General features: G+C 34.5%; 1 protein-coding gene and 1 pseudogene across 3 annotated transcripts in view; one reads left to right on the forward strand and one right to left on the reverse strand.

The window, feature by feature from the left end:
* LOC104848809 overlaps window positions 1–12,596 on the forward strand; it is a 39,910-nt pseudogene extending 27,314 nt beyond the window's left edge.
* Window positions 1–14,930, reverse strand: part of Map4k3 (mitogen-activated protein kinase kinase kinase kinase 3) — a 166,224-nt gene that overhangs the window by 126,152 nt on the left and 25,142 nt on the right. The window lies entirely within an intron of this gene.

A 14,930-nucleotide genomic window follows, 5' to 3' on the forward strand; every position in this document is an offset into this window, starting at 1 on the left:
AAAAAAAAAAAAAAGAAAATAGTGTGAGAAGTAATCATGGTCAAAGCTGGGCTGTATAAGCAAGAGTACCTGAGCCCACAAAATCATGTTTGTAAATGGTCAGAGTTAAAGGCATGATGACATCACCTTGAACCAACTGCAAATTTTCTAGAACATGCAAAAAACATCTGTACTGTATCCCTAAAATGTACCAATAAACTCAATTAAAGCTGAAAAAAAAAAAAAAAAGAAAATAGTCTGAGAAGTAATCATGGTCAAAGCTGGGCTGTATAAGCAAGAGTACCTGAGCCCACAAAATCATGTTTGTAAATGGTCAGAGTTAAAGGCATGATGACATCACCTTGAACCAACTGCAAATTTTCTAGAACACATGCAAAAAACATCTTAAAACATATGTGGAAATAAAACTCTGTGAGACCAAAAAATAAATTGTTTTCAAAAAAGAATAAAGATAAATTGGTATAAATATCAAACATACTGCAAAGACAATCATTAGCAAGCATTTCTGGAAAAGAGGCAGACAGATGAAAGGAGTCCAAATTTGGAATATGATAAATATACCAACTTCAGTGTTGAAAAACACCTTTAAAAAGAACAACTTGGGATTGGGGATGAAGTTAGACTTCTGTCTCATGTTATACATAAATATTTGTTTTAAGACATATAAAAGACAAAATTATTGAAATACTAGAAGAAAACATGGTACATTTTGATAATCACAATGAAAAACTTCAAACATCATAAATTCAGATGTCTCAGAGAAAAAACAGCAATATAAAAGTATTTCAATAATAAAACAAATAAATAGAAAATGGATAGCAGGACATTAACAATTTATAGTAGAAATAAAATAACCTAAAATAATAAAATACTTTTTGCATATCAATTTGGTGAATTCAAATGAATGAAGGTCATTAACAAGTTTGAAAAATATGAAAATGGGTATCATCATATATCATGACACAGATACAAATTAGAACAAAAAATATTTTTGTTTTTATTTTTTGGGACAGGGTCTCGCTTTGTAGTTCAGGCTGGCCTTGAACTCACTATGTAGCCCAGGCTGGCCTTGAACTCATGGTGATCCTCCTGCTCAGCCTCCCAAGTGTTGGGATTACAGGCCTGTACCACCACACCTGGTAGAACAGCAAATTTTTAAAAGATTAATTTTTAGTATCACTCTTTTAAAACACATAACATCCTATGACCCAGAAACTTACTTCTAACAATGCTTATAGTCTAAAAAATGTACAAAGATACGAATGTTTGCTGTAATCATATCTATAACTAGAAATAACCTAAATGTCCACTATTAGGAAAACAATAAAACAAATTTATGGTAAATTCATACAGTAAATATCACATGAAAAGCCTAAAGTACTGACATAATGAGATTTCTGTAACACGATACTGAATTAGAAGAGCTGAACAATGATGCACACACACAGACACAATTACACACACACCCAGAATTCATATATATTTAGGGAAGCTCTAAGGGACACACTGCAATTAGCAATAGTTACATATAAATAATAAGGAATAGAGGAAGTTAAAAAAAGGCCCCCCATTCTTGGTGTTTTAATTTTTATAAAGGACAAAAAAAAATCAAAAGTGTACAAAATTTGCACTAATCACTTGAAAACATCACAACAACCTATATGCAACATAAGTAACAGGAGAAACTGAACATGGAGTTTATGTACAATTCAAATTAAATTATTCAAATAACTGGCAGTTTGAATCTCTGAAAGCTTTGTTAATTAGTGTCATTTCAGGCACAGAGACAAATAAAAGCATGTAGATTTCAGTTTCATAGTTTTCCATTGAAAACCTAAGAGAATGTCCCTAAGATTTCTGATTGAAAAACCAACCTCTTTACATGTATTAACATTACAGAAACTCAAAAATACAATCTTTGATGATCACAAAATACCCTACCTACAGTCTTCAAAGTGTGTATGTGCTAATTGTCTACAATGAATAATGTGTAAATTATAAGTTTTTATATCTTTACTAAAATATTAATTAATAACCAATAATATTTTGAACACCCTAACAGTGGAATATCAATTTACATAATTTTAAAACTTTGCTAGCTGAAAATAGTTCGTCTTATCCAACATATGAACCATGTAGAATATAATGATAATAGGCACAAAAATGTCTTTTATTGAGCACTTACTACAGGCACTGTACCTGAAATGTGTATCTCCTTTACTTCACAATTGTGCTATGAGGTAGACCTATTCATCTATTTTATAGATAAAGCAGCTAGCACTTGGAGATTTTAACAAATTTGAATCTAGGTTGTCTTGATTTCAAGAAGCTTTTTCTTTTTAAAATCAGCAACTTATCCACAAGCAAGACTGTTTTTCAAAGACTTTGAAAATGAATATTCATTATGTAGACACCCTATGCTTTCAATTAATTTTGAATTTTGCTTGTGTCTATATTTCATTTTTTGAAAAACCAAGAAAGCTTAAAAATTCATCAATTATCTCCTAGATAATAACTATCTCCTAGATAGTAACTAGTGCCAGGAGCTATGTAAAATGTTCTTTATAAAGAGTTCTTAGGGAAAGATAGTCTAATGTGAAGAAAAGGAAATTCTGGACTAGAAATTGATAAAATGCTGAAAGTATAACTGGAAGTATAACTGAAAGTATAACTTTAGATATTAAGGAAGTCAAGAAAAATATGTTCTGAGGATACAATTGTAATCTGGTATTATAAATAAAATTCATAATTTTTAATCAAGATTTTGGGTTCAGACATAGTTTTTAAAAAACATTTTTATTTCCTAGTTCTTAATAATATCTAAAACAAAAACAAAGACAAAATGATTCTAATCTATCATCTCAGTTACTATTAAGAATTGATATAAGGACCGGGGATTTAGCTCAGCGGTTCGGTGGCCTGCCTCGCAAGCGCAAGGACCCAAGTTCAACCCCGGTACAAAAAAAAAAAAAAAAAAAAAAAAGAATTGATATAATACGAGTTCATATATACACTAATGAAATTAACTTTCTGGTCCTCTAATATCCAGTTTAACACAAAGAACAATAATCAAAAATAGAGATGCCACTGTTCCCACTGAAGAAATATATCAATTCCAAACAATATATTTAAAATTGAAAGTTTAGTAGACATAAGATTGGAGATGTCAAAAAGTTCGAAATGATACAGAGCTGGGCATGGTGGCATATGCCTATAATCCCAGCACTTGGGAGGCTGAGATGGCAGGACTGCCATGAGATCCAGGGCAGCCTGGGCTACACAGTGAGTTTGAAGCCAGCCTAGATTACAGAGTGAGATCCTGTCTCAAAAAACAAAAAACAGAAACAAAAACAAAAACAAAAAAACACAATTGAATTCACTATGTAGAATACATGAATACTCTCATATTTAGATATCAGAAAAACAGGGAAAGCAATGACAAGAATGTTTTATGCAAACAGCCAAATACTTCATAGTTCCCTTGGGAAAAGGATATAGCGTAGGTTACATTTTTTGAACTTCTATGAATACCTTTTACTATTAAAGACAATGTGCTTTAGCTTTAAGACCTAAATTTTTAACACAGTTGGATAAATATTTTCACAAAACAATTTTAGGAAAAATGCTGGTCCTGAAACAATATTTCTTCTCACTTCTAAGAGACCAAATATACATTCCTATTATTCAAGGTAAACAGATTTCTATTTCTAAAAGCAAAAGACCAGAAGACTCTTTAAAGTTTATTATTCTGATACAAAGTCTTCTTCATTTACCAAATAAACCTGCCTGTAAACATTTAAATTAATGGAGCCTTGCTATTTGTATAAAGAAAAAAAAAATCACAAAAATGTTCTACACTTGATGAAATTTCTGTAAGATGTATTACAAATATATTACTAAACTACCCCAAAACAAATATACTAAATCATTAACTAAGATGCAATATATACCACATCACCTTTAACATAGTATACTGTCCATTTTCATCAAGTAAAACCTTGAAATTTCAAGTCAAAAACAGAAATTATTCCTTTTCAATTTGCTAGAGTTCATCACACTATATATCCAGCAGAAAAAAAGTTTAATGTGGCAAGTTCTCTCAACTACGACTTTGGTACTCATCATCATCAGCACCACCACCATCATCATCTATTGTAGTCATTAACCCTTTTAAATGTGCTTTAAAACAAAATATTAAAAATAACTACCACAGGGCCATGGATTTAGCTCAGTGGTTCTGCCACTTGCCTCGCAAGTGGTACCAAAATAAATAAATAAATAAATAAATAACAACTACCACAAACTAAGAGAATTCAGTGTGATGGTAAGTTATAAAGATACAGAAAAAATAACATTAACACATGTTACACATATATATGTATGTATGTATTATGTGTGTGTGTATATATATATATATATCAATATATATCAGAAGATAGAAAAGTCCTCATTCCCAAAAACAACAAAATGAAATACTTGTACATTTTCACTTAACTAGAAATGTGCAAGCTTATGAGGAAAACGTTTAAAACATATACAGAAATGAAAAGTAGATTTGCATGAAGAAAGTTATTCCTGGAGAAACAGACTAAACATCAGAAAGGTCTCCATTCTTCTATGGGCATTATAAATGACACAATCTCACCATAAAAGTACTTTTCTGGTGGCAGGGGTTTAGCTCAGTGGTTCTGCCGCCTGCCTAGCAAGCGCAAGGTCCTGAGTTTGATCCTTGGTACCCCCCCACAAAAAGTACTTTTCTTCCTCCAAGAACTCAAATGGCTGACTCTCAATATCTTATGGAAAAATAAGCAATTGACAGGAAAATTCTGAAAAAAACAGCAAAAAGAAAACAGCTCTGGTAGATTTAAAAAAAAAATTTTTTTTTTTTGTTTTTTTGAGACAGGGTCTCACTATGTAGTTGAGACTGACCTGGAACTCACTATGTAGCCCAAACTGGTCTCAAACTCATAGCAATCCTCCTGGCTCAGCCTCCAGATGGAGTTAAGCTGGGATTAAAGGTGTGCGCCACCACGCCCAGCCACCTCTGGTAGATATTAAAGCATATTTTATAAAGTTTTAAGAATTAAAAATGTAGAAATGGTAAACGAGTAGAAAGATGACCAAGACAAAAACACCAGAAATAAATCCATATAATGAATTTATAGAAATATAGGAGATCAATAAAAAAGTACATGAAAGAGGAATTAGAAATGACCCTTAAACTTTTTTTAATGGCCCTTAAAACTTGATAATGTCCTGAACCTTACTTGTGAAAACTGAAATGCAAATTAGGGAAAAAATTCCCACCCAGACAACATTTCTTATCAAATTTTAAAATCTGATCTAAATCCAACCATTCTTGTCAAATTGTGAAGAAACAGTGGTAGTCCAAACACACTTATTGCTAGCAGAAAAATGCAAAATGTACAACTCATATGATAAGAATGAAATAACACCTGTTAAAATTACAGATGTATTAGTCTTTCATTTAGCAAATACATTTCTGGGAATCGAAACAGTCAAGACACCTACATAAATATGAAGTAACACATGATCAAGGTTATTCACTATGAAACTGTCTATAACAGCAAAAGACTGAATACATTTCACAAGCCTAGCAACAAGAGTCTGGCTGAATAAAGTATGACATTTACCCAAAACTGAACCCTAGACAGTAGAAAAAGATAAGTAGTGATATAGAGAGAGGAGTCTAGGGTGTGTGTGTGTATATTTTTCTAAGTCAAGTTACAGAATAGTACACAGTATGTTGTCTTTTGGAATAAAAAAGGAAATACAATTATAAAATTATAATTTCCTTTTTACATATTGGAATGTGCTTTTTTCATGAAAAAGTCTAAAAGAAAGAGAAATTAGTAAAAAAATTAAAAAGCTATATACAGAAGGCTAAAGGTAAGGAGTAGATGGGGGATGGATGGAAGGAAGCAAAATTTCCTAGGGGGTATTTTAAAAATATATATAACATTTTCCTTTTTGAACCCTGTGGTATATCCCTTATTTTAAAATTATAAATTAACAATTTGAAAAGTAAGGATTAAAAGAAGTTGATAGCTTAGTATCTCGCAAAAAATACTAGATCATGGTATAAACCTTTCCAGGATAATTAAAGGAATAACTAAAATACGTGAATTAACAAAAGTGCAATCATACTTGTCTGTATGTTCGTATTAAACCTACAACCTGTTAAAGCCAGAGAAGCTGCAGTTTGAAAATCTAGGTTGTTCTATGTAATAGAAAAATCGCATTGCTCTCTTGCTCAAGATATACTTGTGTTTTATGTGTCAATAAGAATCAGCAAGAAGAGTAACCATTTGTGACAGACAGTAAACACTTTTGACAATGTAGATAAAGCTTGTAATAATAGTACAATAATGCAGGTCAAGCTGAGATTAAGCAAACACTAGCCACCTTGAGAAGGTTAAACCACAGCTCTAAATGCAATAAAAGAAATAAAGAATAAAAGGAAAAGCAATTTCCAATATATGTCACATTATCCTCTCTAACAGAGCAAAAAACATGGGAACCACTTTGCTTCCATTTTTAGGTTGTCTGGGAGCTTTCTTTAGGTCAAGGAGAGAAGAGTTTACGTTTAACATCTAATATTAGGGTTTTTTTTTTTTTGGAGATAGGGTCTCACTATGTAGGTGAGGCTGACCTGGAACTCACTATGTATCCCAGGCTGGTCTTGAACTCACAGCGATCCTCCTGCCTCAGCCTCTCAAATGCTGGGATTACAGGCGGGCACCACCAAGCCCGGAGCTAACCATTCATTTTTAAGTAGTCTAAATGACTTAATTAAATGGAAGGTATTTTAGAATAGGCTGCCCCAGCTGCTTAGAAGCACGGTCAGACAATCCCAGCAATCACTTCTACAGAACCTAAATCTAAGTAATGGCCACATCACCCAAAGAAATTGGAGTACTTATGTAGAAACTATGCCAAAAAGTTAAGAGTTTCTGTTACAAGCATACATTTCAATGTTTATTGCAATGGACTGTTCTAAGTACGATCTTTGTTCTTATATCAACAATCTAGCTGAGTAATTAATATTAATATGGGGGAGGGTTTTATCTGATTTCTTAAAAATGTGTTTTATATTTCTGGAAACATTTAAATGCATGCTTATGAAAAGAAAAATAAGTTGATGATTTAAAAACCAGGAACCAAATCCCATGGCAACATAAGCAGACACATTTATCCTGATTTCTCTTACAAGCTGAAGACCTACCACCAACTAGGTAATGTCACTGACCTTGCATACCTCATCTTCACCTACCTCAAAACAACTCTTGTTATTCTTCAGAGATAAGACCACTAGCTTCATCCCTGCCTCTCTCTAATCCTCCATTCACAGAACTACTAATGTCTGCTGAATCATTTTACACTTGGAATCATTTTACACTTGTTTCTACTCCTAATGCCCTAGAGTTCACACCACCATAATATCTTCTCAAATACTGCCATAGTTCTGATTTGACTTTTGACATTCCTCGCATCAAGGGTTTCACTTTTGTTAGCATAAACTGCTGATAACATTTCTCTTAAAAGTTTTTAAATATCTGCTGTACTGGTAAGTACATCTATCCTCTTTTGTTCCTAATAATTAAAGAATAAATAAAAATTATGCTTTCTCTTCTATTGCTTGGGTGATTTTTATAGCTTTTATCTAGATGTATCCCAAATACCTCCCACAGTCAAAGGTGGGGCTTTTCAGGGGTCACTGGATCTAGAGTGTGTGATGCTTGGATTAAGTGTGTGATTCTGGAATTACTGTGGTTACTAAATTAGTCCACTGATTGGTTTGGCATAGTTCTGGGTGTGGAGAATGGGAAGACCCACCCTGGGTGTGAGTGTTCCTGCCCTAAGGGTGTGTAGCCTGAATAGAATATATAGGACAGAATGAGGGTTGCTGTTGTCACTTGCTGCTTGCTACTTTGCTGCTCTGCTGCCTTCTGCCTGCCATGACTGTTTCTCCTCTGCGATGCCCCTCTGCCATGCCACCTCGCCTTGGAGCCAGCCGATTATGGAGTGAAACCTCTACAAACTGTGAGCTACAATAAACCTTTTCTTCTCTAACTTTGGGTGTTGGGTATTTTGTCTTAGCAACAAGAGAAAAGTAACTATAAAAGTGATCTTGCCAAAGGCAGTGTACCTTCTTTTGTATCTTTTTAAACATCCAGCTTTAGGTTTCATTTCTCCATTCATTTTCTTTCATATTCTCTCCCATCCCACTGTTTTCTGTCCCTTCTTACTATTTACATTTATAGTGCCTTGAGCTTACTGTTCTTTTTATAATGTTTAATCATTTTTCTTGTTTTTTTAACCAGTGATTTTACAATTGTAAACTATGCCCAGAAGTCCTACTTTATCTGTATATACTGATAATTTCCACCAACAAAAATAATGGGTAATTTTCACTATAACTTCCTTTTTACTTAATATGGTGGTGTTATAGTTGCTGCCATTTAGTTTGGCACCAGGCTAGAGTAGCAGCAGCAAGCAGTTTTACCCATTCACATAAAAAATTCCAAAAATTAATAAAGTATATTAAACAATAGTCCTTAGACATTGAACACTGCATAGTACAGAAATGTAACCCCCAAACATAGCAAAAAAAAAAAAAATCCTACAGAGGTCTACAAGTATCCTAACTTGTGGTCTGGAGATAGCTTCCAGGCATAGTGCAAAATAAGAAAACATAGATACAGCCTGATGATCTCCTTGAGTTGAAGACCTGAAGCTAAGATTATGAGAAAACCAAGGCAGCTAGAATTCTCAGGACAGAGCACTACCAGAAAGGAGAAGAAAGCTACATGCACAGGAAATTTCAGAGCTCTCCGGAGGCCTATCTGCATCCTATGATTTCATCTTCATACTGACAATCACAAGTCTGAACAGAACCACCAAGGAGAAAGAACAATTCCCAAAGTTCATTAGGGTTAAGAATAGTTCATGTTTCCACCGGCCAGAGTGAGAAACTATAATGTAAGAGGTAGGATATTCAAAAGAATATTTCTTTCATATTGAGAAGTTAGCCTTAAACTGTTCTGTTCTGATCTAAGCTTCAAAATAATCCTCAAAACTGTCTGCTTCCAAAGTAACTTGGCTGTACCAGAGAACAAAATTCAAGAATACTAACAGGAGCTGAGTAGGGCAGCATACATCTGTGGTAAGCCCAGCACTCTGGGAAGCTGAAGCAGGAGGATCACATGATCAAGCCCAGCCTGGGAAATTTAGCAACAAAGTGACCCTGTCTCAAAAGACAAAATTTAAGACACAAATTTACCAATTTGGGGAATGTGAGAGGTGACACTACTACAGATATGAAAAGGATAATGAGGAAATATTATGAATAATTTCAGGTCATTAAATTTCATCTTTGATAAAATTAATATATTACCTAAAAGACAAACTACCAAAACTTGGTAAAGAAGAAAATAACCTAAGTACCATGTACCTCTAAAAGAAACTCACCTATAGTTTTAAAATACCCTACTGAGAAACCTCCCGGCCTAGACAGTTTCCCTGATAAATTCTACCAATACTAAAGGAAAGAATACCACCAATTCTACACAGACTCCTTAAGAACACTGAAAAGAATACTGCTTAACCACAGCCAGCATTATTCTGATAATGGAACCAAATATATTACGAAAAAACTACAAAAAATATCCCTCATGAATGTAGAGGGGGTAATTCTTAAAATTCTAGAAATCAAATACACCAGGAGGATAATATAACCATATGGGGCTTATCATTCACAAAATCAATCAGGGTAGTTCACCATACTAACTTACTAAAAACAAACAAAAAACAGCAATCATCTCCACAAATGAACAAAGAAAATAAAAAACTCCAACAGCCACTCCTTAAACAAACTGGGAATAAAACAAAACTTCTTCAACCTATTCAACAGCATCTACAAAAGGCCTCCAACATACAGAGGAAAATGTGAGAATCCACAGTTCCCCCCAAGACCAGAAATGAGGAAAATGTCTACTCTTACCATTTCTACTTAATGTTATTCTAGTTGTTCTGCTCAGTGAAATAAGGCAATAAAAAGAACAGCTATACTCCTACTGGGAAGAAAGAAATAAAACTGACTTTATTAGCCGACAACATGATTTTCAATACCAGGAGTCAGCAAGTATTTTCCTGTAAGAATTCAGTCAGCAATAAATTTTGGGGTCTGCCAGGTGTGGTGGCGCACGCCTGTAATCCCAGCACTCAGGAGGCTGAGGCAGGAGGATCGCTGTGAGTTTGAGACCAGCCTGGACTACATAGTGAGTTCCAGTTCAATCTCAACTACATAGTGAAACCCTGTCTCAAAAACAAAAACAAAAACAACAAAAAAACAAACAAACCAAAAAACAACAAAAAAATTTGGGGTCAATGGGATATACATGGTCTCTATTACTTTCACTACATTATCTTCTAGAATGGTTATAATACAATTACCTGATATTTCTAAGTTCTCAAGAGAAGGTGAAGAAAGAAACTCTCATACACAGCTTGAGAGAATATAAAATGGTACAAATACTTTGGAAACAGTTCTGGCAATTTCTTAAAAAATTAAACATATACCTACCACTTCATTCAGTGACTCCATTCTTTAAGTATCTACCCAAGGAAATAAAAAAGTTTTGCATGTAAATTTTCATAAAAGAATTGCTCGTAAAGCCTAAATGTCAAAACAAAAGAAATAGCCTTGCACTAATGTTATGTTTTTGATAAATGTCTCCCATGTATTAAGGGCTTTGGCCCAAGCCCATGATACTACTGGAAGGTAGTAAAACCCCTAAGAGGCAGGGCCAATGGGAGGAAGTTAGGCTACTGAAGTATGCCCTTGAAGGGGATGCTGGGGTACTTTAACTTCCTGGCTACCGTGAAGTAGGCAGCTCCCTCCTCCATGTACTTCCACCATGATGTACTGCCTCATCACAGCCTGAAATGCAACAGGCCAACCATTTACTGAAACCTTCAAAACTAAGCCAAATAAACCTTTTAAAGTTGATTATTTTAGGTTATTTGCTGTAAGTAACAACAGTTAATACAACTAGTGAATAGATAAGCAAAATGCAGCATATCCACACAAGAGAATGCTACTTATCCATAAAAAAAAATTGAACTACTGATACATGCAACAATAGATAAACCTTGGGCAGGGGTTTAGCTCAGTGGTTCCACTGCCTGCCTTGCAAGCATAAGGTCCTGAGTTCAATCCCTAGTACCCCCCACAAAAAAGATGGACCTCAAAACTTCAGGCAATGTGAAAGCCAACCACAAAAGACTAGAGTACATTTTTTATGATTCTATTTGTATGAAATTTTTAGTAAACACAGAACTAAGATGAAATAGCCAACCAATGCTTGCCAGGGGGTGAGAAGAATTTTAGCGTAAAAAAACATAAAGGAATCTTTTGAGGTGATGGAAATCTTTCAAACTAGAAGGTAGGAAGAGATGGTTTCATAACTATACAAATTTATTTAAAAATCAGGCCACATGTCTTGGGTAAATTTTATGGTTCATAAATTATACCTCAACAAAGTGGAAAGATAAAATAATCCCAGAAGAAATCCCAAGAGATAATCTTAGTAACTTTGAGTTTAGAAAGTATTTCCTATATGCAACACAAAAATTATGAGTAAAAATTATGAATGAAAACAAACTGTGGATAAACTAATGATATACTCAATGATATGGATGAATCTCACAACAATTAATAAAGGCCAGTATAATGGCACATACCCATACTCCCAGCATTAGGAAAACTGAGGGATGAGGATCACGAGTTTTAGCCCAACCTAAGCTATTGAGGATGTAGCTTAGTGCCAAGGTCATGAGTTCAATCCCCTATAACGATGGGGAAAAAAAAAAAAAGATGAGAAAAGCCACCAGACCAAGAGAGCCTCTTGGGGAGGTGGCAGAGCAGAGGTTTGTAGACAGGAGGCAAGGGGGTTTCTCAGGTCGGATTCAAGAATAAGAATGTGAAACAGGACTTGGAGATCTAACCATTCACAGGCTTCTGTGGGAAGTGTTAAGGAGGGACAAGGCTTTGCATTTTGTAGAAAACTGAAGATTCAGCAAAATCACAAGAAATTGCTATGGAAGGAAAAGAAGGCTGGAACATCACAGAAATCCCAATTCACAGATCAGTATCCAGATCACTAGAAACAGCTCTATTTAGCAGAAGAGGAAAGACTCAGGAAGCAACAACAACAAACAGCCTTTGCCTGAAGAACAGTGTAGAGTTGACCACGCTTTGTCTGAAGACCAGTGTCATCAGCCTCAGCCAGAAGAACAATGTTGCAAAACAGTAAATTCCTTGGGTGTTCCAAAGACAACATCCAATGAGAAAGCAAAAGAAGAATATGAGCAGGTACAAGCTAAGCATGCTGCTAAGAAACAGAATTGGAGAAGAGAAAACAAGAGAAAGAAGAAGCTCAAAGGATCTACAAAAAGAAAAAAAAATGGAAGTGTTCAAAATTTTGAGGAAAAAGACTAAAATGGGCCAACCAAACTTGAATTTACAAATGGAGTATCTTCTTAAAAAAAAAAAAAAAAGAGAAAAAGGCTGAATCAGGCATTTTATCCTTTAAGGTAAAAATACCCACTGAATATCTACTGGATTCTTATGAATAGAAAATGGATAGTCCCTGAAAATGAACCAAATCTGTCAGCATAACAAACTGCTGAGATGTGCAAATATATTTTTTTGTGTGTAAAAGAAAAATTTTAATATGCATAGTTGATGTAATGTGGCTGGTTTTATATTATTTGCCTCTGGAGGGAGATTGGATTGAAGAACTTAAAAATCTATTTGGGAGACAGGCTCAAGCATACTTTTGTCTGTATAAAATTTATATGAAATAAAATATTTAAAAAATTATTTTTAAAAAGCCACCAGACCAAATGAGAACCAAGACCTGTCATGTAGAGACACAAGATCCCAACAATGAATGTAACTGTACTGTATCCCTAAAATGTACCAATAAACTCAATTTTAAAAAAAAGCCACCAGACCAAAAAAATAGTATATATAATTCTAATTTAAACTAGAATTCTTATTTAAAATAGTAGAAAATGCAAACTAAAGTGAGAAAAAGATTAGTGGACCACAAAGGGTTAAAAAAAGGATTACATAGGGATACAAGAAAGTTTTGAGAATTACGGATGTATTTATTACTTTGTGGTAACAGTTTCACAGGTATATAATTATGTCCTAACTTATCAAATCATACAATTTAAAAATGTGAGCTTATTATATGTGAATTATATCTCAGAGTTGAATTTGTTTTGTGGTACAACAGATTAAACTCAGGGCCTCTGTACTGGACTACATCTCTTTCACTTTTTTATTTTTTCATTTGAGACAGGATCTCACAAAGCTGTCTAGGCTGGGCTCAAAACCTCCTGCCTCAGCCTCCCATGCCTGCTGAGATTAAAGGCATGTGCCACTACACCTGGCTAGAACATTTTTATTAAAAGCAAAAATATAATCTGGAGCCAGGTGTGGAGGCCCATGCCTGTAATTCCAGCAGGCACAGGAGGCTAAGTAAGACAGGAGGATTGCAATTTTGAGGCTAGCTTGGGTAACTTCACAACTCAGCAAGACCCTGTCCCAAAATTTAAAGGGGAGGGGGCTGGAGATGAAACAGCATAAACAAAGGTCCTGAGTTTGATCTCTAGTACTGCAAAAATAAACAGCCTGATAAATATAAAGGGCTGGAGAGAATAGCTCATAGGCAGAGTACCCCCTGGTTCAATCCCTAACACCATAAAAATAAATGAAGGGCTGGGGATTTAACTCAGTGGTGCCGCCACCTGCCTCGCAAGTGCAAGGGCCCAAGTTCTAAAAAAAAAAAAAAAAAAAAAAAACTAAAAACAAAAAATAAATAAAATGAAAATATGTGAAGGGCATTTCTACACTGTAGATTTTATTGGCCTCTTCAGACAGAATATGTACTCATACCATATCACAGAACTTAAATATATCTAAAATAAAATAACTGTATGATGTGTACTTGTATTTCATTTTCCTGTTAAGGCTATAAACTTTTAGAGTCATATTTATATATTTATTTTGTTTTGTTTTGTTTTTGAGACAAGATCTTGCGAGGTAGTCCAGGCTCATCTTGAACTTACTATGTAGCCCAGGCTGACATCACAATCCTCCCGTGGCCTTCCCCATGTGCTACCACAAACAGCCTGCTATTTATATTTTTATATCTAGGACACAGAGTAAATACTCAAACATAGTAAGTGTTCAGAATATGTACAATTCATTGAATTTGCTAAATTTTTTAAGCCTGTACAGTCTTAAGTAAATGGAATAAAAGGTTTGAAATAGGTATTAGTACTGGGTGAAAATATGTAAGAGTCAAAGACAATAGTGCTAAATCTCTATAAAAATCCACTTAAAGCTGGATCAACTTTTTTTTTTTAGTATAATTAGCCAGTTTGTGAATTTCTTCAGTAAATTTTAGTATGTAGAGTACAGAAATCAAAAGAAAAGCATTGTAAACAGTAGCAGACTAAAAATGATCCAGAGTCTATGTGCAATCTATATTTATGTTACAGTCTGTACAGATATCTACTTATCTAGCACTATAATAAAGGTAAAGACATACTTCTAACTCACAGGCACTAAAATAAGACAGTGTGGCTGAAGGGAGAAATACCTGAAGAGGAATAACAGCACTCCAGTGGATGGTTTCTAAGTGCTGATCTCAACAATGGACTTAAAAACAGCAGAAAAAACATTTCTATTACAAAAGGTATTTTGAAAAACTTCCTACAAACCTGAAATAAAAAAATGTTGTGGCTAAAGCTGGGCGTGGTGGCGCATGCCTGCAATTCCAGCTCTTGGGAGGCTGAGGCAGGAGGGTCACTGTGAGTTTGACCAGCCCGGG

This window comes from Fukomys damarensis, unplaced genomic scaffold (assembly GCF_012274545.1).
Source record: "Fukomys damarensis isolate Sample0158 unplaced genomic scaffold, DMR_v1.0_HiC HiC_scaffold_2, whole genome shotgun sequence".
Classification (NCBI taxonomy): Eukaryota; Metazoa; Chordata; class Mammalia; order Rodentia; family Bathyergidae; genus Fukomys; species Fukomys damarensis.